This window comes from Tiliqua scincoides, chromosome 5, assembly GCF_035046505.1.
Source record: "Tiliqua scincoides isolate rTilSci1 chromosome 5, rTilSci1.hap2, whole genome shotgun sequence".
Classification (NCBI taxonomy): Eukaryota; Metazoa; Chordata; class Lepidosauria; order Squamata; family Scincidae; genus Tiliqua; species Tiliqua scincoides.
In genome coordinates, this window is record NC_089825.1 from 135676756 (window position 1) to 135701661 (window position 24906).

General features: G+C 44.9%; 1 pseudogene; it reads right to left on the bottom strand.

Moving 5' to 3' along the window:
* Positions 1 to 986: 986 nt before the first annotated feature.
* On the bottom strand, positions 987 to 24653 carry LOC136653724 (vomeronasal type-2 receptor 26-like; annotated as a pseudogene).
* Positions 24654 to 24906: the final 253 nt, after the last annotated feature.

Below are 24906 nucleotides of genomic sequence, written 5' to 3' on the forward strand. Positions count from 1 at the left end.
GCTAGGTGGTTGAACACAGAACTATCCAGTGGTCCCTGACTGAATTCTTTGAGATTTTTTCTTTCCTTTTAAGTCACAGCCAATTAAGGTAATGAACATTACTGCTGATATCTGCTGGATTGCAAATGTGATATAAATGATAACTTTTTGTTAAAGAAACACAAAAGCAACCCCCCCCCACCCCAACATTTCTACATAATCAATAAATTTTCTGTTCAGAACTCACTATAAACAGTGTAGTGGCTGCAGTCATTTTTAATGACTAATCATTTCTGTTTCACAAAAGAGGCATGCACCATTTTTGTGAATAAATATCCTTATATCTTTATTGATAACAACTGTTATGTTTGTTTGTTTGTATGTAAATTGTTTGTTTACCAGAAATTTCCTTCTTGCACAATGGTCTCGGTCAGCATTACCACCCAAACAGTCTTCTCCAACTTGCCATTCCTATCTGCAATCAGGAAGACTGTACTATCAATTACAGTATGAATCAAGTCTATATAAATGAATGTATAACAGAATAGAGCAGCAATTTTCAACATTTTTCATCTCATGGCACACTGAGAAGATGCTAAAAATTGTCAAGGCACACCACCAGGTGTTTTTTGTTTGTTTGTTTGTTTTTTACAATTGAAAAGGCACACCACACTGCTGGCTGGGGGACCACATCCACCAATGGCCCTACTAATAAATTACCCCCCCCCACCAGACACCCATGGCATACCTGAGAACCATTCACATCAAGGTGCACAATGGTTGAAAATCACTGTTAGAGAAAAAGTACTGCTACCCATGAAAAGAGAGAGAGAGAGAGAGAGAGAGAGAGAGAGAGAGAGAGAGAGAGTTGAAAATCAATAGCATGTCTGCAACATCTGGTCTTTCATAGTTACCTCAACCAACATGCTTGGAAAGTAAAATACATCAAAAATTGATAAACTAGGGTTTACTTCTGAGTAAACATGTAAGGAGTGGGTGTATGCTTCTTACTTAATAGTATGTACTAACTGATCCTTGCAGTTCAAATCAGGCCTTAAGATGATTATATAACATTTGGGGCAGAAAATACAAGCCAGCAAGCCAGCACTGGAGGCCAAGATGGAGAGGATCTCCACAGCCACCATGTATTTCCCTTTGGTACTCTGATAAGTTGGAACAAAAGAGACCCACACACTGCAGAACAACAACATGCTGAAAGTGATGAACTTGGCTTCGTTAAAAGAGTCGGGCAACTTCCGAGCAAAGAAAGCCACGATGAAGCTGACGAGAGCCAGAATTCCCAAATAACCCAGGACACAGTAAAACATGATGGCCGATCCTTTGTCACATTCCACAACAGTTTCTTCAGGCAGAGAGTGCGTGTCCAGATGTGGGAAGGGAGGTTCGGTACAAAGCCACACCATGCAAATACTGGCTTGAATGCACGAGCAGCACAAAACAACAGAATGCACCCATCTTTTCCCCAGCAATTTCCTCATCTTGGATCCTGGCTTAGTGGCCATGAAAGCCAGAAGCACAGTGATGGTCTTGGCCAGCACTGAAGACACAGCCACTGAGAAGATGACACCAAAAGTGGTTTGTTGCAATTGGCAAGACCATATCTGAGGCTAGCCAATGAACAGCAGGGAGCAAAGGAAGCAGAGCAGGAGGGAGGCAAGCAGGCAGTAGGTGAGGTTCCGGTTGTTGGCTTTGACGACAGGAGTGTTCCGGTTCTTTATGAAGATTCCAAGCACCAAGGCTGTGGCTAACGAAAGGGAGACAGCCAAAACAATTAAAGCAATCCCCATTGGTTCATCGTAAGCCAGGAAGTTTAGATGATTTCCAAGGCATTGATTTCTTTTCTTGTTAGGAAACTGATCTTCTGGGCAGTTGAAACAGTCATCCGCATCTTTGAAAAACAATGTAGTGTTAGGTCCTTAGATGTAGCATAGATTGAAATATATACGGAGACATTTCTTCACTACTGATGATCTAGGTGTCTGAAGTATTCCAATATGACTATTTAATATGTGATTTGCTATAAGATAAATGGCAATAAAGGAAAGTCCTGCATCGTGCAATGTTGGTTGGTTGGCAACCTTCAGTCTCGAAAGACCAGGGCTTTTTTTCTAATGGAACGCAGGGGGACGGAGTTCCGGCACCTTTTTGCAGGGGCCCCTCCCCTTTGGAGGCATTCCAGGAGGGGGGGAGCAAAACAGATGCATTCGCTGGGTGGGTGCTGGGGGGTGTAGGGTGGGTGGGCACCTGGCCCCTGCCTGACTGCACAATGACCCCCTCCTGCCCCCACCTCCAAGCTCTCGCCTGAGCCCAGCCCGCCTCCCCTCCCCCCACGCTCTAATTCCCCGCGCAGCTTCCAAGCCGGTGGAGGGCACGGGGGACACGTGGTGACACAGAGGAGGAGGACGGACAGCCAGCCAGCCAGCCAGCCAGCCAGCCAGCCAGCCAGCCAGGGAGACGGGCTGCAGCACCCACGGAACACCCAGGTACTGGCTTGGCGGGGGAGGAGGGGAAGGAAGCTGGCTGGTGCAGCCCCCGTGCCAATCTGCAGCACGAGCCTAGGCATGTCTACTCAGAAGTAAGTTTCATTGTGCTCAATGGGACTTGCTCCTGGGAAAGGGTGCATAGCCTTGCAGCCTGAGAGCCCAAGCCTATGCATGTCTACTCAGAAGTAAGTTCCATTGTGTTCAATGGGGCTTATTATTATTATTATTATTATTATTATTATTATTATTATTATTATTATTACTTTATTGATTTATATCCCGCCTTTTTGCCCCATGGGCACACAAGGCAGCCTACAACAATTAAAAATACAAAATTAACAATTAAAAATAATAATTAAAACAATTTTCAAATAATTAAACATCTAAAACAAACCCCGTGGATTCTAATACAAAAGGAGAAAGACAGTCAGCCAGCCTGTCAACAGTTAAAAGCTTTTTGAAATAAAAAGGTCTTCAGTCCACGCCGAAATATTAGCAACGAGGGAGCAGTTCTCAATTCTAAGGGGAGAGTATTCCGAAGTTCGGGGGCCACCACTGAGAAGGCCCTCTTCCTGGCCGTCACCCCTCTCACCTCTCTTGGTGGCGGCACAGTCAAAAGGGGCCCCCCCAGATGATCTAAGAGTACGGGCAGGATTGTAAGGAAGGAGGCGGTCCCAGCTTACTCCCGGGAAATTGGCATAGCCTTGCAGCCTGAGTAGGCAGGCAGAGGAAGGGCTCTGAGGCTTTCCTGGGAAGAAGCCCCATTGACTCTAATGGAACTGACTTCTGAGTAGACATGCATAGGATTGGGCTCTTAGGCTGCAATCCTAGGCACTTTCCTGGGAGTAAGCTCCATTGACTAGAAAGAGACTTACTTCAGAGTAGACATACCTAGGATTGGGCTCTTAATCCTGGCAGAGATATATATCTGCACCCGTTGTCACATGCTAAGGGCAGGTGAAAAGGGATTCTGCATGTGTACAACGTGCTGTCCAGCCTTGCCAGATATCCTCCTCATCCTTCCCCCACAAGCATACCCTCCACCAGCCAGCATTTGCAGCTCCTCTCCAGCAATGCACAGCAGCTGCTCAGGGCAGCAGAGAAAATACAATTGCATGCCAAGCGCCTTCCCAAATAATAATAATATATAATATACAGTATTTATATACCGCCTTTCTTGGTCTTTATTCAAGACTTTATTCAAGGCGGTTTACACAGGCAGGCTTATTAAATCCATGCAGGGATTTTTACAAATTGAAAGAAGGTTCTCTCTTTCAAGAACCACCACATTCAAGCTGTTACACTCCGATCTGGTTTAACATTCTGGCCTCCATCCTCCCACGCTCCGAGCAGATGGAACAGCTCAGCTGCAGCTTGCCAGCTGCTTCAAGGTCGCACGGTGCCGGTGGCCTCGAACTGGCGACCTTGTGGATGTTAATCTTCAGGCAAATGGAGGCTCTACCCTCTAGACCAGACCTCCTGCCCAGAGTATTCTGACACCTGAATTAAACCATATTTAATCGCTTGTTTGCAAACATAGCTGTTTCTATGTGCACCTGAGGACCCCTCTCGTGTAAGAATTCCTTTTTTGTTCTTACTCCCACAGTTGCTTAGAGTAATTTTACTACATGGAACTCATGTAAGCCATTTTCTGGAATTCATTCACTGCTTCCTCTCCTCGAAGTAGTGCCAAACTACATACTACACGCTACGAATGCACCTGTACCGTATTTTTCCCCATGTGTAGAAAAAGTAGCTAGGGGGAAGGGGATGTGGAGATTGACAGCCCAATCCTATGCATGTCTACTCAGAAGTAAGTTCATCTTTATAGGGGAAGCACATAAAAAATATTTTATTTCTCCAATAAAAAATGGTTTAAAAATAAATAAATAAAAGATTAACAAGTTGTGAGTTCCTGCACCTTTTTTTTTTTTTTTTTTTTTTTACAAAAAAAGCACCATAAAGACTATGGTATAAGCCTACAGCACCCGGTACACCCAGGCAGTCTCCCATCCAAGTACTAACCAGGCCTGACCCTACTTAGCTTCCGAGATCAGACAAGAACAGGCATGTGCATTAATAGCCTAATCCAGCAGTTCCCAAATCCTCAGGGAGTTCAGGAGCCACAGTAAGTCTTGTGCTGCTGCCAGGGGCCACCGTGTAGGCCTCCCAAGGATGCGGGGATTCCCATGGAAGCCTTGGTAAATGTAAAAATAAAGATTGCGACCCACTTCTCATTTTCGATCGCCATTGCATCAATCTTTCCACTGGGCTGGGAAGCACTGTTACCAGTGTGGATTGGGGTGGGGATCTAGCCAGGATGGGGGTGGATCAAGCACGGGGCAGGGTGGATCTCAGCAGAATGTCATTCACTGGATCAGGTTCCCTTTCTGACCAGGACACGCCCCTTCTGTGTGACAGATCTATGACAGCTGAAGATCTTAGTAGGGTCATTAGGGACCGACTAAAAAGGATCAAAACAGAAGCTTCAGCTGATAAAGTGAACCTTTTTGAGACTTGCAAAGCCAGGTGGATCCTGACAGTGATCTGGTTTTAAACAGAAGTTCTTCAATTGAACTGGGCACTGGGTAGGGCTGAAAACCTTACTGGTTTTGGAGGGGGGGGATGTTATTGCAGGCAGGCTACAGAGGACATTCACTTGGTGGACCAGGGCTGGCTTCTGCTTATTTATTTGTTTTACTTTAATTATTTATACTTATTTTAATTTGCCTGATGATGTCACTTACACCATCATATCACTTCTGGTGGGTCTTGGACAGATTGTCATTCTAAAAAGTTAGTAAGTTGACACCCTGGGTGTATGTGATACCACTAGCGACCAAAATCACACTTTGGAGGAATAATACCATCATGTTATATATCAATCAGTGAGTAATTCCATGCAGAATGTGTTCTATCTTTGTTCTATCAAAAAGTACAGCCAAAAAACCAGTGGGGGCTTAGTGATGGTACATCACCACGCCCACCACCTGGGGTGTGCCCTGCCCACTGCATGGGGGTGATGCTCTGGCATCCCGCACTGGGTGATGAGAACCCTAGATGAACTGCATCCATGCTCTCGCTCTCTCTCTCACACACATTCAGAATTCTAAACTATATAGAAGCTGTAATCATACTATATACATGCATCTGCAAAAAATAAAAAAAATAAAAATGTGTACTAAACAAGCCTCAAAAAATGGTGTCTTCTACCCTTCTGACTTGAAATTGTCCCTTCCGGGCATGGAGCGCAATCGTAGCAACAAAACGGCTCCCCTTCTTTCCTTTGCCTTCTGTTACCTGGACTGCAGGGCTCACTACACAGAGCGAGGGGCACAACCTAAGCGTAAAAGGGAGACAAAGAGAAAAGGAACATCATTCTTATAATCTACAAGCTGTTGCATTGACCTAAGGACAAGAGCCCCGCATCCTGTTCTTCTTTTCTTCTTTGTTGTGAGTTGATGGTAAAAGGTATGAAAGGTTTTGCTTTTATAAGGAACATTGCCTAGACTCTTATGAAGCTTAGTTTGCCCATAGTGATCCCTGATTGGCTAGCATCATGCATACAACCTGTGCATGAAACATTGTTCTATCAAACAGTTGTGTGTGTGTTTTTTTGCCTTCAGCAACATCAATTTTCGAATGCGGTGGCTTTATCAGCTATATGTTAGTATACCTTGTAGACAGGGATTAATCTAAGAAGGGGAACCATGCACCAGTCAGCTTTCAGTCACCAACAGTTATGGAGAACAATGGTGGAAAACAGTGAATATTCACACATTCCACCATTTTTGATAACCTGCCTAACCACCATTCCGAGAAGCAATATTTTTGGTCCCAAACTGGACATCAATGAATGTCAGCAGGATTTGGGCTGGGCTATGTCTGGGCTAGGCTATGTCAAAATGCCAGATGCAAGGGAGGGCACCAGGATGAGGTCTCTTGTTGTCTTGTGCGCTCCCTGGGGCATTTGGCGGGCCGCTGTGAGATACAGGAAGCTGGACTAGATGGGCCTATGGCCTGATCCAGTGGGGCTGTTCTTATGTTGTTAACTACAATTCCCAGGAAGCCTTGCAGGTCTCTTGCTATCTGGTGTGCTCCCTGGGGCATTTGGCGGGCCTCTGTGAGATACAGGAAGCTGGACTAGATGGGCCTATGGCCTGATCCAGTGGGGCTGTTCTTATGTTGTTAACTACAATTCCCAGGAAGCCTTGCAGGTCTCTTACTATCTGGTGTGCTCCCTGGGGCATTTGGCGGGCCGCTGTGAGATACAGGAAGCTGGACTAGATGGGCCTATGGCCTGAGCCAGTGGGGCTGTTCCTATGTTCTTATGATTTGCTCTGCACAATGCAAGGGATTATCAGAGTACTTCAGTTAATATTTTAAATAGTGGCTTTGCCTGGTTAAAAGTGCTGTGCCATACAATCCTGGTCTCATAGATGGAGAACTCTCCATCGGTAGCAGACTGTGGATCCAGCCATCCTACTTTCACTCTTAAGAAGGACTTGTTTGGGAATGTAATCCAGTTGATAAGATCAAAGCCAGTGGCCAGTTCTCCCTTCTCATCAAAAGATACTTTGTCCCCTGCAGTGTTGTTAAATGAGATGCTTCTCAGAAAAGGGTGAAGCTAAAACAAGAAAAAAAGGAACATATCAAATTGGTGGTAGAAACATATGGATTCTGGAAAATACTGGAAGAGTTGCAAGGTCTCTGTGAATGCCACCTCACCACCAGCAGTCAGGTTGGTGTCATCCTTCCTCTTCTGCCAGGAGCCTCAGAGCTTGGGTGGGAAGGGGGTATTATTTCGGCAATGTCAAGTTTTTATCCTTCTCTTCCCCCACCTACCAGTGCTTTGTCTGCAGCACCTCCTCATGGTCTGCCCTCTTTTTTATTCTCTTCCCAGACTCATCACTGGCTTCTTTCCCCTGCAAGCCTGAGGTTGCTTCAGGTACGTATGCTTCTGCTGGCCCCTGAGAGCCATCATTGGCCGGCTCTCCCTTTTTGACATGGTGGCCAGCCATTCAGCATCCCTTGCCATGGAGTTGGTGAGGACAACTTGGTTTGGAGACTCTTCTCTGGCATGGTAATGTCTTTGTTCACCCATTCCACAACCAGACCTCCTTTCCATATAAAATATTACCTGTTCATTTTGTGCCACGGAACGGTCCAGATTGTCTCCTCCTATCTTTGTTTTGTATTTGATTATAGATGACTGAATGACATCTAGAGCATGTGCCACAGCATAGACGGCATTGTAGATGCTGTAACTTTGGCCAGTCATGCTCATTTCAAAAAGAGGGCCAGGAAGGCTCTCCAGCTTCTCCTTCCCAGTGCAGCTTTCCTTGTTCTCCTTACCCACACCACTATCTGGAAAGACACAGTTGAATGCTTGTTCCCAGAAGGCTCTGATAAAGCCATCAGCATCAGAATGAGGATTCAAAGTCTGAAGGAAACTTGAGAACGTCTGCACCTCATTGGATTGAATTGCAAAGGATAAGGCCCCATGGAACACTTGTACATCCAGAGTGCTTTGAAATGCTGCTGTTGAGAAATCCCAGTGGGCTGTCATCACCCACACCTTGTGTATTGGCATCATAGTATCCAGTTCAAACATATTCAACAGAAGTTGTAAAACTACCATCGTGTGAGTATCAGCATGTACCACATTCACATTGACACTTGTCTCACTGAGAAATTTTCTCAAGTTCAGAAGCGGTTCTAACAGATTCAAAATTTCAGAAATGTTATCCTGTACTGGTAGTTTCTCAATGAAGGCAGCACAGATCCCACTCTGAGAAAACATGTGTGCCAAGGTCTCCCCAAACTTTTCTCCTTTCTCATCTCTGTGTAAAATGATCCCAACCCACTTCCACTGGAAGTGTAGGAGAAGCTTCACAAGTCCTGTATACTGATATTCTTCATTGGGGACCATGCGGTATAGGGAAGGCAGGTGAGTTATCTCACTCACTGTTGGAGCAAATGAACAATAGGTGACCTAAGCAAGAAGAAGTGAATTATGATTATTTTGGTGGACACTGTAAGTTTTGTAGTTCATCAAATACTTACTTAATTATGCTGTTAATTATTGTATCCCTGTACTCTGGTAATTTATATGAGTCTTCTCCCCAGATTAACCTGAGAAGGCTATGTGTGCTAACAGGATAAAAGGCAATATATACCAGAAATGTGAGGCTTGAACTGGAGTCTGCAGAGACCATGTTCAAAACACTGACTGCTATGCAACATTCCCAGATATAGAAGTTTTGCAAATGTAAAATCCAGGCCTACATCTTGAGTATCCTTGTGTCTTATAGTATGAGAACAATATAAATGCAGAGTACATATTGGTTTGTAGGAATTATAGTCCTTGTAGTTTCAAAATTTCTATGTTTTAATTAATTTCATTTTGTATTGTACAAAAGAAGTATAATTTTTTCAGTTTGTTTTTAATTGAATGATTACTAATTCATTATAAATGAAGTTCTGCCTTCATAAATAAAACCATGCACATCTTTGCTCCTAAACTAGTAGTAAAAAGGAAAAAATCTTATGCAAGTCCAAATGTTAAATCGGGGTCCCACCCTGGGTCCTTTTGGGGAGAAGGGCGGGATAAAAATAAAGTTTATTATTGTTATTGTTATTGTTATTAAATTAAGGATCACTGTTGTTGGCATCCTTCAGTCTCGGAAGACTATGGTGTCACGCTCTGAATGGTGGTTCTGGAACAGAGTGTCCTCTCCAGTGCGCGAAGCCTGGGTAAGGTAGGTATGGAGGATAGGCTGTTACCCATGCAGCAAATCCCCCCCTCCACGTCGCTGAAATGGGCCAATGGAAAGGCAGAGACCTATACGGTTGGTTCCAGCGGCGTCACAGGAGTTGCCTGAACGTGACTGTGTACAGCCATGAACTGCCTCAGGGTCTCCGGCTCCGGATTTTGCCTCGAGGTTGACTCCTGAAGCCTTTTCCATAACTGGATGTAGCCACAAGGCAGTGGAGGTTTGGGATCAGAGTTTTCCTTCTCTCAGATGAGCTGCCTTCCCAGGCTGACGAGTCCCATCTACCTGGTGGCTGTTTAGTCTCCTCTTACGACAAGTACAGTCAAACTGAGGGCCTATTCTTATCCCCATCCCCCAGGATCACTGGGAGGACATCATTTCTCTAATACAGTGGTTCTCAAATGTTTTAGCCCAGGACTCACTTTTTAGAATGATAATCTGACCAGGACCCAGCAAAAGTGATGCCACTAACCTGGAAGTGATGTCATGGCCAGAAGTGACATCATCAATCAGGAAATTTTTTTTTTAACAATCCTAGGCTGCAATCCTATCCACACTTACCCAGGAGTAAGCTCTATTGACTATCATTGCTAAAAGCATATACATTGCAGCCTGTTAAAAGTATAGATCTTTCTAAATGCAGTCACATACCATATTGGCATCAAGTTTAATATACTAAAAATAAAATATTGAAATGAATGGGGACTCACCTGAAATTGGCTCATGACCCACTGAGTGGGTCCTGACCCACATTGAGAAATGGTGCTCTAATACAAATACCTTTTTTTTAATCTGAAAGAAGCCCCTTCCACCCAATTCAATTAAGCATTTTCAGTCAGCTGTGTTTTCACACAAACACTTGATCAACCTGATCAATCAATTTGGTTGTTGCATCAGAATAGAAACCACGCCTTTTCACCATTGCAAGTTAAATCTGTTAATTCTTTTTTTTTCTTGGCTAGGGACTCTCCTATTTGAGCTTTCAGGCCATTCAGCTGGAAATCCTTTAATGTGGGTCTTCTGAAATATTGCATACATCCAGCAACATTTGTTTTGTAGGTATGCTCTGTGTAGGGCTATAGATGGCATTTTGTATCTGTGTGTATCTGTGCATGTGCGCTAGAGTCAAACTACATCTCCCTTCCTCACTGCAAGTAATTCATTGCTAGAAATCTAGTAACAGAAACTAATACCTGGAGAACAGAGCAGTGCATTCACATATCAGATTTGATAAAAGTATTCACAGGATCCCAGCCATTGGCAAAATAAGGATAAACCAATGCTGGGGCTTTCCCAAAGAATGCTGCAATCTCTACACACTTACCTAGGAATGATTGAATTCCATGGGGCTTACTTCTGAGTAGATATGCATGGGATTGTGCTGCAAACATCTCAGAAAGCAGTCTCTACTAAATAGGGCCTTGGGTTAGAGTGTCATATTACCTGTGGAATCTTGTAGATGTGTAAGATAGTGGCCATGTAGAGAGAGATTTCAGAATCAAGGCTTCCAATGACAGCTACTGGTTTCTTCTGACCATCACAGTTGTAGTTGAGAACAGTCTTATTCTTATTAAAGAGAAGATTTAAAGTGTTCTGATAAGTCATCCTAGCATCAAAGTGGCTGTCATAGATGTGGAACCCCAAGGTGATGTTGGGTAAGATCTCTGGGTTCTCATTGATCTCCTTCACAGCAAACACCAAGGACAGCACATGCTGGTAGGTCTTTGGCACTGTGCTAAAGGAAGAGATACATGATGGACATGCAACCATTCAGACACTACTTCCCACTTTCTTCCTGACCCTATAGGAACTACTCCCTCAGAACCACTTTGCAGTGCACCTGTTTCACTCTGCTGTTATCTACATCTATGGTTTGCATGTATGCACATTTTCAAATCAGAAAAAAATTTTTTTAATGAAAAATTAGTGGCCTTTACAAGTGCACTCTTTACCCAGGCACCCTTCAAATAAACATGCAAGATGAAGGCTTGAACTGAACATGGGCCACTTTATTAACTAACATAAAACTACAGCAGGGTAACTAGTTAATCCTGACTGCACTTACCTAGGATTAAGACCCATTGACCATAATGGGACTTACTTCTGAGTAGTCATGCATAGGATTGGGCTGTAAAACATCCAAAGGCTGATGGGCCACTAGATGGGGGAACCAGTCCTAGCTGTTACCTCCCTGAGATTGAAATGGCCGCACCAGTCATAGACTGGATAAGCCTATCAATGCCAACTGTTACCAGGGCCCAGCTCTGACACCACCGGTGCCATTGGGGGTGAGGGAACCCTTAGGAGGGAAAAACCCCTCAGCAGGCAGAGAAAGGGATGCCTCCCCCAGGCCAGGGGTCACCCTGGGAGTAGGGCCAGGTAACCCTCAAAACCTGAGCAAGATCACACGGAAGGAATGGGTGGGGCTCTGGAGTCTGGGAGCTGGGCTCATAAGGAGCCCAGTAGCCCAAGGGAAGGGAGGCTCTCCACGGGGCTCCAATTACTGGGGGGGTGACCCATCCAAACCCATTCTCTCAGAGGCCCAAGGAATGGGAAGAGGAAGAGCAGCACTGGGAGGCCTGGAAGGAGGGTACCCTCTAGTTGAAGGGAGATTGGCTGTGGTGGAGGGCACCAAAAGGGCACCCCAGGAACCCCATCCCTGAGGGGCCAGTGCAAGACAACTGGGTACTGGGGCCTCTGGAGCCCCTCCTCTGACCTCGGCCTCTCCTCTCCTCCCTGACTGTTAGGAACCACTCACCTCTTGAAAGGCAGCTCCAGAGCTCATGCTAGAGGAGACCTGCGGAGCTTGGGGAGTGATGCCTTTGTAACTAGAGGAGCCTGGCCAGGATCAGGACTCCTGTGCTCTCCAAAGGGCAGGGGCCCTGATTTGGAGAGAAAAGACAACCATGAACAGTTTGGCTCCATGGGTTAACGAGAGCCCGATGAATGTTAAATGTCTGATGCGCATAAACAGCCTCTTCAAAATCAGAGCTCCGTGTGGTCCATACTCAGGAGGGGTAAGTCTGCCGCCACTTGGGCCTGGTCCAAATCGCCTATAGAACCCCCAGGGAGGGCCAGTTCACAAATGGATGTACACCAACCCTGAAAGATTGAGGCAGCAGGAATGCACAGAACCCTTAGGCCAAGTTCATGGGACATTTGCATGTTCTAACCTGGGGGCTCGCCAGCCAGCCTCACCAACCTGGAGAAGAATCGTCTGAGTAGGTCTGGCTCACTCCATGCCAACCTCAGAATGGACACCAACAACATTCCTTCCAGCCTACCTAGTCCACCGATTCCTATCTAAAGTGAACAAAAACCTAACAATGAGCCCCACTAACCATAAAGTCTGGGGTAGGTGGGGAAAAAAAGCCAGCCAAAAGCCAATCAAGCTGACAGCAAAAAATTCCTACTCAATCCCAAGTGGCAACCAACTAGCCTCAGGCTGCAGGAAGGGAAGGTGAGAGTCGAAGAGTGCGACTGCCTGCTTTGCCGGCAAACTTGGGGCATGTGCAGAGCATACACTCCCCCTGCATGAGCTCAGCTCAGGGCTCTGCCCATGATCTGAAAGGGGCGGGCAATTGGTGCCAGCATGGAAAGTGAGCTCACCACCTTATTCCAAAGTGTGTGTTTTTTTTCTTAACTAATACAATTATATTCACTTCTTTGTGTGGATCCTCACAGGAAATGCGTACATACGACATGTGCGCATACACACATGAATGCCAAACACAAGTCCTGTTTTGCTGCTTAATTCTTTGCCACTACACCACACCCGCTGTCTGCAAGGAGATTCCAGACTGGTGACACTTAGAAGCAAAAAGGCAATACACTGAACATCCACCAAAGGTTGCCTGTAGGACAAAACAATGTGCACAGTGTTTCGATTATCAAAACGCATCCTAAGATACATTTTAAAAAAAATTCTAGAAGATTCAGAAAGATGTTCTGAAAACCTTATGTTATGGCTTCTATTATTCCTAGGTAGTAGTTATAATTGAAAGAACTATGCAATTTTTCTTACAGAGGTTCATCAACCAGTTTGGTTTTCGGGTTCTCACCGAAAGACACAGGATAAGAAAGGGAAAAGAGCTGGCAAGTGATCACACCAACGATGAGGCTCCCTGCCTGGTAATACTGGCATCGTGTCTGGAGCGGATCGTTCATGGTACACGGAGCAGAATTCATCTCACACACAGTTGGCAGCAGCAGCAACAGCAGCAATGCCAGGAGCTGCATCAACAAGGAAAGTGCAGACATTCAGAAAGCAAAACCTTTTCTCCATGAAAGAGAAGCCCTTCTTTCCACCTCAGTTATCACCATCGGATTACAGGACTGTACCGGCAGAAGGTATCTGGAAACTGCTGCTAAACTGACTTAACCGCTGATCTGTAAACCTATATGGCAAACATCACCAAATGACAGCCAGATGTAACCCTGGCTGCTTACAGTCCCTTTTACCTGCACAGAGGTCGTTTTTCATATGAATTGAACCAACAAAGAAAATCACTCATTTGTGCTGTCCTCAGAAAGAGTGAAAAATAGTAGTATGAGATAATTGCAGAGTAGATAATCACTTCCTCAGAGTATTCTCACTCCAGCAGAACTGTTGAAAACATGGGCACAGGCTGACCACAGGTAAGCAAGTTCATGCCCATTGATGTTTGAATTCTCATGAGGTTTATTTTTTTTATCGCGCAAGCTGACTGTTGGAAAGACAGGAACGCCCACAGACCAGTCTCCCACTCCTTCCCAAAACTTTTGCACTTTTTTTTCAGCTTGTTGTTCTTCTGGACTAGGGTGCTAGTTTGTTTGAAGGTCAGCATCATTTTTTAAAAAGTAAATAAATATTAGGCTGTAGAACGAAGGGCATTCTTGGCATCAGCATCTGGTTGGATCTTCCCTAACTGGTCTAATTGAACAGACAAAACTTATCCGGTCCTGTTTATTCATAGACAAAGAGGAACCACATATCGAAAAATGGCTCTGCATTTTTTTTCTCTTCATATCATTCTCATTGTTAACAGTTTTGAACATGTGCAGAAAATTGTGTTAAAAATCCTTACAGTGGGAGAGTGTCAGAGAAGATCAATGTTCAGGAAATGCAACTCAGGGTTGGCTCAGTCCACCTAATAAGAACATAAGAACAGCCCCACTGGATCAGGCCATAGGCCCATCTAGTCCAGCTTCTTGTCTCTCACAGCGGCCCACCAAATGCCCCAAGGAGCACACCAGATAACAAGAGACCTCAGCCTGGTGCCCTCCCTTGCATCAGGCATTCTGACATAGCCCATTTCTAAAATCAGGAGGTTGTACATGCACATCATGGCTTGTAACCCATAATGGATTTTTCCTCCAGAAACTTGTCCAATCCCCTTTTAAAGGCGTCCAGGCCAGACGCCATCACCACATCCTGTGGCAAGGAGTTCCACAGACCAACCACACGCTGATTGGAGCAGCATGCCAAATTTTGCCATCCCCCCATTACCTGATGATGTGCCAGCCTCTGCTTCTCCCACTCTCCAATGTTTTAGTTTAGCACTCTCCTCCCATCCACTTGTCTTCTTCCTCTGTGCCCATCTTCTTTTTTCCAATCCAGGGAGTGGAACAAGGAGGAGGAGCAATAGAGGCAAATAGGCAGAAAGATGGCCCCTCCCACAATTTGGCCAGATCCCAATCCTCATTCCCAGGGAGATCAGAGCAGCTTGAAGCTGCTCCGCTCTCCTCGGACTTGTGCCACCTCAGGAGGTGGCGCAAGTCCAAGGGGACCCATTGGGGCCACAGCACCTTACCCAGGGCTAAGGGGAAAAGTTTCCCTTTGCCTCTGGCTGAGCTGCTTTGGGTTTGCCTCTTGGCTTGCCTGTTCCTTCACAGGGTAGGATTGTGCCCTTGCACTTGTATGTTCCTTCTGTGCAGCAGCGAATAGTGGTGGGATATGCACAAGGCAGGGCTACTTCTACTGCAGAAACCTCTCATTACTGTTGCATGGAGGTTATATTTTTGGGAAATGGAACAAGAATGGCAGAAGTGCTTGCAAAAAGGCAGGAGCTTTCCATGCTGCAGATATCCCTCCTGTCTGACCAGTCGTGCAGATGTGGGAGCTGACTTGAACGGTGTTTCCTGGCATGCTGGGGCCAGAATGGGACTGGCAAGAAGTTCCTGAAGGGTTTCGTCTTACTGAGAATTCTGGTAGCTTAAGGGAAAAAAATCTTACCATTATCAAAGACTTCCATGAAAAGTGTCCAATCAAAATGACGTAGTCATCTGAGAGGGATTCACCCATTTCTAGACATTGGAAACAACATCATTATATTCTTTATTTCCTCATCAGTGTTTCACATTATTGGTTGCAAAACTCACTTATGTCCTTATCCTGTGGGGTCTTGGTGTGGGGACCCATGTTCCAGTGGTGCAGCTTGTTTTATGGCTGTTGCAGAAGGCAACGTGCCCTAGAGCACAGCAAGGCTGCTGCCACAAATGAAGAGTGATGGCAGCTGTGCAGTAACAGACCCAGGAATAGCCCCAGCACTGAGATGTCAGCGCAGGAGCAAGGGGTAGGTGGGTGGTGGGGTGTGGGCAGAAGGGGATTAGGGGAGAAATGGGCTGGAGATCTTGTTGGTGAGGAGTCAGACTGAGTCAGTGGTGTTGCTGATATCCTATTCCCCTTGTGGCCTCCATCTGACTTTCACCGTCCACTCAAATTGCACCAACAAAATCTTTAGTAGTACCTTTTGGTCAGTGGACACTTACCCCCAGGAAAGGGAAAAAATGTTCCCTAACCTGGAGGATACATCTGGGACTGCCTCCCCTGTAGAATGCAGCATGTGCTTAGCGGGGAGTTTAGATAGGACTGGGCTGTGTATTAAACAGTCAGGGAAAGACATAGTAAAAGATTGTGAAGGCATTTAGCTGCATTTTGTTGCTAGGCCATTTGAAGGTGCTCTACACTGAGAGCAACTTGCTGTAGTGTTTTAGAGGAAGAGTCAGGGGCCATTTAAGCAGGCCACCCCTGATGTTTACAACTCCCGGTCAAAACACTACTCCCCCTGTAGCCTTTCAATACCCCTGTAGGGGCCTGGACCTAACTACGGAGTCCTCATTCATCATGTGAAACTAATATGGAACTTCATTCAAGTATTTATGCTTGCCTATACATGACTTTTCTCATTATTTTAATTGCTCCACCTCTCTGCTGTGTTGACACTGAGATACTAAACTCCTTGGGGCAGAATCCCCCCTCCCGTGTGTGTGCAGAATCAGTGCTTGTGTTGGGGAAGAGGCATGAGCACTACCTTAACTATAGAACCCAAGCCAATCTGGTGAGTAGACCTGGACTCTCACCCAGAAACCCAAATCTACCTGTCAGGTAGACCTGGGCTCCTATACCAACTCTGCTCTGTTGGCTACCGACACCGCACCCAGACCCCTGGCACCCAACTTTGCTCCCAGGTGGCATGACAGTTTGTGGGGGGGGGGTCGCACATCCATGGCCGCTCTTGGATTAGCCCATTGTGTGTGTGTGTGTGTGTGTGTTTCTCTTTCTCTGTAAAATATCATGCACATCAGTAACACTATAGAAAGATATAAACATTGTAGAAGTGTGGCAGGGCCATTCCTGTTCCCTGTTCCCGACACAGTGTCAGAGAAATGATGTGGCCCTCCTGCCGAAATGTTTAGACACCCCTGGTCTAGATCAATATATACTCAAATTGTACTAATGCTTTTGTATGCATAACTGAACAGAGAACTAAAAACAAACAAACATATTTGCATACTTCATCAGTTGACTCTTCAGAACATATTTCAGCAGAACTTCAGACACAATAAGTGCAATTCAATTCAATTTTTCTTAAACACTGTTATTGGGAAGTTGGATTTTTATTTAGCGTTCCTCCTTAGCTGCTCCTTGCAGTTCAGTTCAGGTCTTAAGATAATTATATACACTTTGGGGAAAAAAATGCAAGCCAGTAAACCAACACTGGAGGCCAAGATGGAGAAGATCTCCACAACCACCATATATTTCCCTTTGGTGCTTAGATAAGTGGGGACAAAAGACAGCCACACACTGCAAAAGACCAGCATGCTGAAAGTGATGAACTTGGCCTCATTAAAGGAGTCAGGCAACGTCCGAGCAAAGAAAGCCACGACGAAGCTGATTAGAGCCAGAATTCCCAGGTATCCCAGAACATAGTAAAACATATTGCTTGATCCTTCATTGCATTCCACAACAATTTCTTGAGGCAGAGAGTGCATGTCTGCATCTGGGAATGGAGGATCAGTGCATAGCCACACCATGGAAATCCCTGCTTGAATGCATGAGCAGCACAGAACAATGCAGTTTGCAAATCTTTTCCCCACCCATTTCCTCAACATGGAGTCTGGCTTGGTGGCCATGAAAGCCAGAACCACAGTGATGGTCTTGGCCAAGACAGAAGAAACAGCCATTGAGAAAATGATACCAAAAGCAGTTTGTCGTAACTGACAGGTCAGGATCTTAGGGCGGCCAATGAATAGTATGGAACAAAGGAAGCAGAAGAAGAGGGAGATGAGCAGTGAGTAGGTGAGGTTCCGGTTGTTGACTTTGACAATGGGAGTGTTCCGACAGGTTATGAAAATTCCAAGCACTACAGCTGTGGTTAGAGAAACAGAGAGAGCCAAAACAGCCAAGCCAATGCCCAGGGGTTCATCAAAAGAGAAGAAGTTTAACTTCTTGGGAAGGCATTGATTTCTCTCCTCGTTGGGGTACTGATCTTCTGGGCAGTTGAAACAGTCATCTGTATCTTAAAAAAATAATCTGTTTTAATTTAATCTAATACCTTTAATTTAATCTACATACCTTATTTTGAAGTATGCACAGATACATTTCTTTACCTGAGCTTATAACCATGCTTAGATATTGATACAGGGCACCACAGCAAAAGAATCTACAGTGAATTGTATGGGAGGAATGGAAAGTTGCTAGACACCAAAGTTTTTGAGAGTGCAGCTATTTTTGGGGGGGGGGGGAGACAACAATTAGAAGCAGAAGGATTTATCTCTCCTATGCATCTGTCTCTACTGTGGTGGTTGAGATGCATATGCATGTCTTTTACCAATTAACACATAATTTTTATGCAGTGGCATAGCTAATGGGGACGTGGAGGTACAATGCCCCAGGTATCACGCCTTGAGGGGTTGTCTTGTAGGCCTCCGAAATGTGCTTCCAATTTACCACCCCCTCAAGGTGTGGTGCCCAGGACCTCAGAAGATACCACTAAGATTTTGTATGGGGGGGGGGGGTTAACATTTTTTTTGGGGGGGAGGGTGTTATAGGGGTATGGGAGAGTTTAAAATGTTGGTGACCCTGAGTTCCAGATGCCTTAGCTACACTACTTTATGGCTTGAACACTCTCTTTTTTAACACACCTAAAGTGTAACATTATGGTTTAGGGACAAAAATGAGGTATCTCGCTCTCAGTATTCCATAGAAAAGGTATAAGATCTTTGGTACTATAATATGTTATCGGTAAGTGTTATAGCATGACGCTCCTACCTTTGTTGTCAGAAATCTTCCCTTCTGGACACAGGACACAATCATAGCAACAAAATGGTTCCCCCTCCTTCCTCTGCCTTCTGTAACCAGAATGGCAATAGTTATTGCACACCGCAAGGGGCACAACCTATGGTGAAGAATGCATTCCATTTTATTCTCTTAGGCTGTTGAATTGAAGGACAAGAAAATTCATCCCACAGACCTTTTGGCATTTTATCTGTGCATTACGATAAAAGAAGATATGAGGACCCTTACCAATTCAGGAAGCATTCCCAGACACTCAGCAGGTTCTTGTTTACCCTGAGTGACCCCTTAGTTATTGGCTATTATGACCAGCTGTCCAATAAAGGAAACACTGACCTTCTCTTAGGGTTCAATCCTATCCAACATTCCAGCAGCAATGCAGCCCCAACGGAAGGAAACACCTTCAGGAGTCCTCCAGGACTGCCCCCCTAATGCAGGATGCATGTATTGGCAACCTTCAGTCTCGAAAGACTATGGTATCGCGCTCAGAAAGGTGGTTCTGGAACAGCGTCTAGTGTGGCTGAAAAGGCCAATCCGGGAGTGACAATCCCTTCCACACCGGGAGCAAGTGCAGTCTGTCCCTGGTCTGTCTCCCTGGCTATGGGCCTTCCTTCTTTGCCTCTTAGCCTCAGACTGTTGGCCAAGTGTCTCTTCAAACTGGGAAAGGCCATGCTGCACAGCCTGCCTCCAAGCGGGCCGCTCAGAGGCCAGGGTTTCCCACTTGTTGAGGTCCATCCCTAAGGCCTTCAGATCCCTCTTGCAGATGTCCTTGTATCGCAGCTGTGGTCTACCTGTAGGGCGCTTTCCTTGCACGAGTTCTCCATAGAGGAGATCCTTTGGGATCCGGCCATCATCCATTCTCACGACATGACCAAGCCAACGCAGACGTCTCTGTTTCAGCAGTGAATACATGCTAGGGATTCCAGCACGTTCCAGGACTGTGTTGTTTGGAACTTTGTCCTGCCAGGTGATGCCGAGGATGCGTCGGAGGCAGCGCATGTGGAAAGCGCTCAGTTTCCTCTCCTGTTGTGAGCGAAGAGTCCATGACTCGCTGCAGTACAGAAGTGTACTCAGGACGCAAGCTCTGTAGACCTGGATCTGCAGGATGCAGATGTGCAGGATGCAGCACATGCCCAATCTTGTCTGCTCTCAGAAGCTAAGCAGAGTCAGGCCTGGTTAGTACTTGGATAGGAGACCACCTGGAAATACCAAGTGCTGTAGGCGTATACCGTAGTCTTTCGAGACTGAAGGTTGCCAACCAGATGAGTGGACAAAAAATCCTTCCACTGTGTTGTCAGGAACACACTGATAACTTAAAGACACACACACAGGTGGTTGCACCCAGCCTTCCTCTCAGCACCAATTTTCCTACTACTTCCACCCTCCTGTTTTCTGAATGGGTTTTGTCTTTCTATATTTTTCAAGCCCTCAGAAATACGTAAACTTCCTCACCCCAAACTGAGTTTATTCTAAATCAAGATGGGTGGGATTTGCCCATGTCTGTTATCCAGCCACAGGAAAAGACGCAATGCTCCTAAGCCGAATTCACTCATCAGTGTGTGAAGCTTCCTTAAGGTGCCTCATTTTGCTTTGACCCTAGAAACTGCCTGGTTGAAACTCCTGTGCCATGTAATGATTGGCTCATCAATGGAAAATTCTCTGCCTGTTGGTGACTGGGGATCTATCCGTCCTACTTTTACTTTTGTGAAGGATTTGTTTGGGAAAGTGATCCAGTTGATAATATCAAATCCAGCTGCCAGTTCACCCTTCTCGTCAAAAGACACCTTGTCTCCAGCACTGTTGTTAAATAAGATGCTCCTGAGAAAAGGGTTGAGCTAGAATGACAGGGAAAAAGCAGGTTATGCTAAATTGATGGAAGAGACAAATGGACTCATCCTTCACTTTAGAAGAGATGTATGATATATCTCTAAAATTGTCTGTTTAGACTTTAATCAGTTCTGTCCATTCTTCTTTCTACTTCCAATAATATTTCCACTAGGAACACATGTTATAAAATACAAAAATATAAAATATATGATAGATTCAGGAGAGAAAAAAAAAATAATCATCATTAACTGTGATTAAAAGGGGATCCACCAAATTGGAGGATAAGTTTTTCGAGGCAAGTGGCTTTTGAAGACTTCTGAGGAACATTTTGGCCCACAGAGGCCAGTAGAATAGGTTGCTTGGTTGGTGCAACCTGAAGGAATTATCCAGGGCTTCCCCCAGCACCACAAGGTGGGCTGTGGTATGGGGAACTTTGGGGATCCCTGGCTGAGAATATTACTGCTATTTAACCACAAACACACCCTTCCCAAAGTAGCTTGCCATTTAAAAGCAAATAGACTCCACCTACTGTTGCTTTGTGTTTAGTTTTCAAGGATCCCATGGAATGTATAGCATGTGCTACAGCAGGGGTGCTCAAACTTTCAACTTTAGGGATCCTGGACCTTTAAAATGGTGTAGGAGAGATAATTTCAGCAGGTGCAGCTTGTCATCTGTGGGATGACAAGTTACACCTGCTGAAATTCTCACTTCTATACACTTGTTAAAGGTCCAGCACCCCTAAAGTTGAAAGTTTGAGCACCCCTGTGCTACAGCATAGACAGCATTGTAGATGCTATAGCTTTGGCTAGTCATGCTGCTTTCAAAGAAAGGCCCAGGAAGGCTCTCCAGTTTCTCCTTCCCAGTACACCTTCCTTTGTTCTCCTGATGGCCATCAGTGTCAGGAAATAAACAGTTGAACGCTTGCTCCCAGAAGCCCCTGATGAAACCATCTGCATCAGGATGGGGGTTCAAGGTCTGAAGGAAATGTGAGAACCTTTGCACTTCACTGGATGGACTTGCAAAGGATAAGTCTCCACTAAACACTTGTATATCCAGAGCTCTGTGAAATGTCACTGATGAGAAATCCCAATGGGCTGTCATCACCCACACCTTGGAAATGGGATTCATAGTATCAGGTTCAAACAGATTCAGGACCAGCTGCAAACCTATCATGGTATGAGTGTCGGCACGTACCACGCAGATATTGACACTTGTCTCACTAAGAAAAATAGTCAAATTCAAAAGGGGTTCTAATAAATTAAAAATGTCAACAATGTTGCTCTGGATGGGTATTCTTTCAATGAAGGCAGCACAGATGGCAAACTGAGAAAACGTGTGCGCCAAGGTTTCCCCAAACTTTTCTCCTTTCTCATCCCTCTGCACAATGATCCCAACCCACTTCCATTGGAAATGTAGGAGAAGCTTGACGATGCCAGAGTACTGATATTCTTCATTGGGAAACATTCGGTATAAGGAAGAGAGGTGATTTATTTCACTCACCGTGGGAGCAAATGAACAATAGGTAACCTAAGCAAGAACAAGTGACCATTTATGATTTGGGCAGACCTTGTACATTCTTGGCTAGACAAACTCTTTATTTGATTTTCCAATAATTCAGTCAATCGCTTTTGTATTCCATCTATACTCCAAAGAACATCTGGTGTTTTATGCCATAATGAGTTTTCTCCTCTTTTTAACTTCAGAAGGACTGAGGGCCCAATCCTAAACAGTGCATGCTGGCTTACCATACTGACCCAAGGATTGCTGTAGAATTGAGTAGTCCCTGTGCTCCAGGCAGCATAGGAGTGTGCTGGGAGCTACAATAGACTGAGAGGTATTTATAGCAATGAAGGTCTTGTTTCTAGAGTCCAAGACGAAGGCACCCAGTGCTTCACTCACAGTTATTCTAAAATTCTGGAAAGTGGGTAACATAATAGATCTCTTCTAGTATGGGAAAGAAATCAATTAGAACTTTCCAGCTCTGACATAGCTGTGCCAATATGGTGTGCACTGCATCTTGCAGTGGAAAGGCAGTCAAGGGGTCTTTCTCAAGGTAAGGGCATGTTAGTTACTTGGGGCTGCATTGCAGCTAGGTCGGTGCTAGAAAGTTGGTTAGGATTGCACCCTTAATGACATGTACATGTGCTTCTGAGGAGCAGGGGTCCTTACAAATCAAACTTTCCATTGTTTTCTCTTCATTATTTTGTTATTCTGGCATTTCTTTCACCCCTTTCTAATAATTTATAATAGTGGTTTGCAGAAATATAAGGCGCATATATTTCTCAAAAGTCTCAAAAGAAGTAAATTCCAATAAAGTAGCCATAAAACAGTCTAGAAGCAAATGTATTAGGAAGTCAAAAAGTAGCAGCAGAAATCATTATTGAAAGCATTATCCTGAAAGAACACACCAAAAAAGGGGGGGGGAATTTATGCGCAGGGCGTGTGAGTACTGGTGGCAGAATCAGGAGATGAGAAGAGATGTTATGGTTGTAAGGTAAAAGAAGAGACAGAAAATGGGATATTTATTGCCTAGGGGTTTGAACCCAGGCCACCGTTTTTTGTTGGTTATCCACACTAAGAGGGGGATTGACCTTTCAGGACTCTGGAGAAACGGCATGCCACTTTCAGACTGGCATGACTTTGGCACCGGAACAAAAATCACTAAGGACACACTACTCAATTCTATTGGGCGCTACCATTCCAACTAGCATTCTGGTAGCAGTGTGCTCTTTATGACATCACAAAAGCGACTTGCACAGAATTCTATTCCCACTGGCTCCTGTTGACAAGCCCCCTTTTACCTCTCGAAGTTACACCAGCCAAAGACCTGACTCAGAACTGAGGAAACCTATTGGCAGTTGAGGGGCGTACCAAGTGTTAAGGGAAAATATTTTCCCTTTTCCCTCCCAATCCTCCAAATCAGCCCCCCCCCCCCCCAGTATGCAGTGCAACCTGTTTTGGCACAGCTGCATGCTATGATGGGGAAAAAGATAGGACTGGGCTGTTACACAGCTAACAAACTAGAGTGGTTCTTAGTGCTGTTTTATGCCTTGATGATATGGCAGCTCTCCACCAGTGTTAGCAAGTGTTACAGACCTGTACTTTTAACAAGCTACTATGTGTATTCTTTTAACAATGATAGCCAATGGGTCTTACTCCTGGTAAGAATGGCTAGGATTTTAAAAAATTTTCCTGCTTGATTATGTTGCTTCCGCTCATGACATCACTTCCAGTGGGTCCTGACAGGCTCTCATTCTAAACAGTGGGTCCCGGTGCTAAATGTGTGAGAACCACTGCTCTTGATTAATTTAAGTGTAGTTTCAATGTTGAGACTTAAACCAGTGCAGTGAATAGACCTGAGTAAATGCTAGATTTCATATTGTAGCTGGCAAAACAGCTAGTATTCCAGTAACCTTATAAGAACATAAGAACAGCCCCACTGGATCAGGCTATAGGCCCATCTAGTCCAGCTTCCTGTATCTCACAGCGGCCCACCAAATGCCCCAGGGAGCACACCAGATAACCTTTTGATTCAATATATGAAGTACTGAGTGGCACACACAGTAGTTCCCCATAGGCTAAATAAGAGGGAGGTTGCTTTCTCAAATAAAGGTGTGTTAAAATAGGACCTGTTCCTGGTAAATAGGAACATTGAAGCACAGGCCATCTTACCTGAGGAATCTTGTAGATGCTTAAGATCGTGTTCATGTAGAGAGAGATTTCAGAATCAAGGCCTCCAATGACAGCTGACGGAGTCCTCTGGACATCACAGTAGTAGTTGAGAATGGTCCTATTCTGACTAAAGAGAAGGTTCAACGTGTTCCGATATGTAACTCTGGCGTCCAAGTGGCTGTCATAGATGTGGAACCCCAAGGAGACATTTGGCAAGATCTTGGAGTTCTCATTTATCTCCTTCACAGCAAACACCAAGGCGAGGACATGTTGGTAGTTCTTTGGCACTGAGCTATAGACACATGATGCTAAAGTGGAATTTCTCACTTGCATGAACATTTTTGCTGTTTTATTTTTTCCCCACCAAATCACCTGTTACAGATTCTCAGTTCTTCATTGGATTGGGCTCTAATTTAGTGTGCCAGACAATAACCTTTTGTATGAGTTTAAAATATTCCATTTCCCCACTTAAGTGTGAAATGCAAACTTATCAAACATCAGTGAGTAGTAAGTTTAATGAATGAGTATTAAACGAGGGCAAACTATAGAACCAAGCCACCCTGTGCAATTTCCCATTAGTCTAAATGTAACC